Source organism: Triticum urartu, chromosome 4 (genome assembly GCF_003073215.2).
Source record: "Triticum urartu cultivar G1812 chromosome 4, Tu2.1, whole genome shotgun sequence".
NCBI classification, from domain to species: Eukaryota; Viridiplantae; Streptophyta; class Magnoliopsida; order Poales; family Poaceae; genus Triticum; species Triticum urartu.
In genome coordinates this window covers 187728199-187732440 of record NC_053025.1, presented here as the reverse complement: position 1 = coordinate 187732440, position 4242 = coordinate 187728199, and the positions used below count along the sequence as shown (strand labels likewise).

Below are 4242 nucleotides of genomic sequence, written 5' to 3'. Positions count from 1 at the left end.
TGAAAGTACATGCCACTCAACCAAAGAAAGATAATGGAAAGTTGCCCGAAATGAGCACTAAAGACTTTTCGAGAAATCTCCACCAAATCACCAGTATGACTATCAAAATCGTGAGCATGAGCATGTAGGTTCCAGATCCAAGTGGTAGTATCAGGGCCCTCAGCTAGTGTTCTTGAGAAATGGCCGGGTCTGGCCCATTCCCCAAAAGATGTTTTTAAAGGACCCCTATCCACACAAAAAATTACTTCTGGTTCCAGCGAACGAATAATCATTAAGTCCTCCTCTTTCCAGACAAGACATACAAAGAGACCCGCCAACTGTCTTTTTAGTGAATACTTGAAAGATATATGGTTGGAAAGAGAGATTTTGAAAGATAGATATTGTGATTAGTTCTTTTCTTTACTACCTACCATCCTTCTATTTTTTTTAGTTATTCACAGGAGCAATTATATATTGAAGTCAATCTGAGGCAAGTGTTCGGGTCTATTATCACATAAAGATTAGGTGCCTAACGGACATTGTTTATCTTGAAAAACAAATATTTCTCGACGTAAGAAAATAATATTTTTAATTTTTAATTTAAGAAACTAGTGTATTTTTTAGGGCATAAGCTCCTATCTATATCTACTTTCCTTGAGCATAATATAGGGTTTTTTATTTGATTCTAAATTCCAAGATAACTCATTAGAATTATTAATAAGATGGTCCTAATATATTAGGAATATTTAGATTGCCCCCTCTTTTTATTCACTTTATTACTTCTATTCTAGACCCTATCCCTATGGTTTATTCTTATGAAATATCATATAAAAACGAAGGTATAAGAAATGGACATAATGAAATTCTTGATTCGATCTTACGACCTAATTTATTTGATTAATGGATCAACAACCAAACCACCCATTTTATGAAAAATAAGGAGCATGGTCTTATTCAAATTCAAAGTGCTTCGTAATCTTCAACCAGTTCTGTGCTTCAATATAATTTCCCGAAGTAAGCGCTATAGCTTGTTTCCAATATTCAGTAGCTTGATCAAACCAAGCTTCCGCAACTTCAGAATCACCCTGTAGAATGGCATGTTCTCCTCGGTCGGAATAGGAAGTTCCTTCCCTTAGAACTATACTTGAGAGTTTCCTACCTCATACAGCTCAGAAATTGCTATCTGAATTTCCCCTATCTTAACTGAATTCGATTTATCAAAAATTGATCCAATTAGTTCTTAGGTTAAGAAGAAGAAATTAATTAGCTAAGTTTCAAACCCTAATTTTTATCAATAATCGGTTTGATCTTTTTCCCCGCGTTCAGAAGAATGAAGCATAGATAGATACAGAGCCTTCGTTCAAATTTTTTGAAAGGTAACTATCCTGGTTTCATATATGAAATCTCTATAGAATCCATGAAAAAGACTTTTTTCCATATGAAAGAAAAAGAACTTACTATCTTTGGGATCTGATACTACACCGCTGCTTAATTCCTTAGTGGATCGGCTCTATTACATAAGCGGATTCCTAAATTTTGCCCCATATCATGGGATAAGTAAGCAGTTTTTTTGTTGGATCGACCTAGTCGCTCACTAATTGATCTTTACGGTGCTTTCTCTATCAATTTGAGAAACTTTATCCATAGAGTAGTAGTATAATCCATACTTTCTTCATTTTTTGATTCTCGTGAAGTGTCCTTCCTTCCTACAGCTGATAGGGAAAATCATTGTTTTTACGATCCCTGTGTAGAAAGCCCTTTTTCTAGTATTTACTAGAAAATTTGATCCTCTTTTTTTCTATAATGGAGATAGTCGCATGTAATGACATATCACGGCCATATTATTAAAAGCTTGCGGTAAGAAGGGGTTTCGTTCTAGTGCCCGGAAATAATATTCCAAAGCCTTTGTATGATCTCCATTGCTTGTGTGTATAAGGCCTATGTTATAGAGTATAACTTTGATCATAGGGATCAATTTCTAGTTGCGTAGCTTCATAATAATTTTGCAAAGCTTCCGCATATTTCCTTCGGATTGAGCCAACATCCGTTACGGTCGTTCATTCTATTCAAAAAATCTCCGTTCCAAAACCGTACATGAGGTTTTGATCCCATACGGCTCCTACCTTCTGTACATAATAGTATTAAGCGAAATAATCTATAGAATCAAAATATAATTAGTCTCGTCTCATTATGAACTGAAAGGGGCTGGTATTTTTCCAAGAAATCACTAGCCAACTTTTGCAGAAGAGGTTTTTCTTAGCACCAATGAATTTTATTAATTCTAGAGGAAAACGATAGCTCCAATAATTTCTTTGTTCTCAACGCCTCCTATTTAGAGGAATTAGCTACTTCAACGATCTTTGATGGTTATAGGGGTATCCAAAGTACAAACCTGATGGTTGTTTGTTATCCCAACCATTCTTCCCAGCCCTGATACCGATCGGGAAAGGGGTAATTTCTAACAAAGTTTTTCTCTTGTTGATTCCTATTTCTAGGTGTAGTGTTTTTCTCCCCTATGCTGCTCACGGATACTAATAGAGTAGTATTGGCTTGTAATCCATACCATATCATGTAGGTGTAACCATTCACTCAATACTCAAATCTACAATTGAAGTATCTGAAACCGCATCAATCGAGGATACACGACGGAAGGAATTGTTAGTTCGCCTAACCTTCCCGAAGCGTGGGTTTGTTTGATTTACAAATTTGGTTCTCTCTATGCCAACCCCTTCTCTTTTTGGTAAGACTGAGGTATAGGAAGGGCTAAAAAAGCAAAAAAAAAAAAGGAGTCAAATCGCACCATCTCTATAATAAGTAAATGCCTTTTTTCTCCTGAGGTTGTCGGAATTATTCACAATAAAGTATTGGCTACAATTGAGGAGGTCTTATCAATGAAATTTCCATTTACATGGGATCTAGGCATAATTCCCAACCCATTATATATAGAATTGTTTTCATTCCTTCAAAAAATAACATAAAAACAAACACATTCAATTCTTATAATTATAAATAGATTGATCCATATGCTCTACTAAATCCATATGCTTTAAATGGATAAAAGAGATATGGATTTTCCGCTCAGCTCAAATTGTATCATTTTCCTTCTGTTTGGACACGAAGAGATATGAAATATTTGACTAAGACTAGATTTCATTCCACTTTCCTATTTTTGAACAACAACTTATGTTATCAACTATTTTGTGTTTTCAAAGTATTAATTGGCTCATACCCTATTTTTGATTTTGATAGTATGGTGTAGCGTATCTTATGCAAACGGAATTCTAAGGTTTCTTTATTTTATTATGTAATAAGAAGAATTCTTCCATTTTTCTTTTTCTTTAGTTGCGGGAAAACCCAAATTAAAACTTTATTTTATAGCGAGCGCAATTTCTAGTAAAAAATCTTGTATCCCTCCACTTAGATCAAAAGGAATTTTTCCAATAGAACTATGGAACCCCCGAGTGGTTGTGGTTGTACTTGTACTGCAGGAATAAGAAAACTCGCTATTCACTTAGTTTATTTTCTATAATAAGTTAAGTTATGTAGGAGAGATGGCCGAGCGGTTCAAGGTGTAGCATTGGAACTGTAATGTAGACTTTTGTTTACCGAGGGTTCGAATCCCTCTCTTTCTATTTTTCTTAATTCATCAACGTTAAGGATCACAATGTATCAAATCAAATAACATTTTTTCCAACAATAATATAATATCTTATATTATCTTATTTTGATTTAGTAGAAATTAGAAATTCTCTATAGCAAATTACTGTGGTTTGTAAAATACACATAGAGGAAAAATGAAAAAAGAATGCTAATCCTAGGGTTAATCAATTTTAGCTAGTTGATGGGAAAATACAAATTAATGTTAATGGTCTTAGGGCGATTTTGTTCGGGAAAGGGGAAGGGGAAGAAAATTCTATGAACCTTTCCTTTTTTCGTTAAGTTCAAGTCGGACGAGAGTAATATTCTACAACTAACAACTCATTTATTTTGAGACTAACCCACTTCCTATCTAGGATTTTATTTACTAGTCCTTTATATTCCAACGTGTCAATCGCCAAATGCTTTGGCAATTTCCCCAGGTCCGATGAAGCAATATAATTTTGAACGAGACCTTTTGATCTTTGGTTATCCTTCGTAGTAATAATATCTCGGGGTTTGCAAGGAAAACTTGGTATATTGACTATACGACCATTAACTAAAATATGTCTATGGTTGACTAATTGGCGGGCCCCAGAAATGGTTGAATCCATACCCAATCAAAAA

At 34.6% G+C, this 4242-nt stretch overlaps 1 pseudogene; it reads right to left on the bottom strand.

The window, feature by feature from the left end:
* Positions 1–838: 838 nt before the first annotated feature.
* Positions 839–2902, bottom strand: LOC125553745 (annotated as a pseudogene).
* Between the last annotated feature and the right edge of the window lie 1340 nt (positions 2903–4242).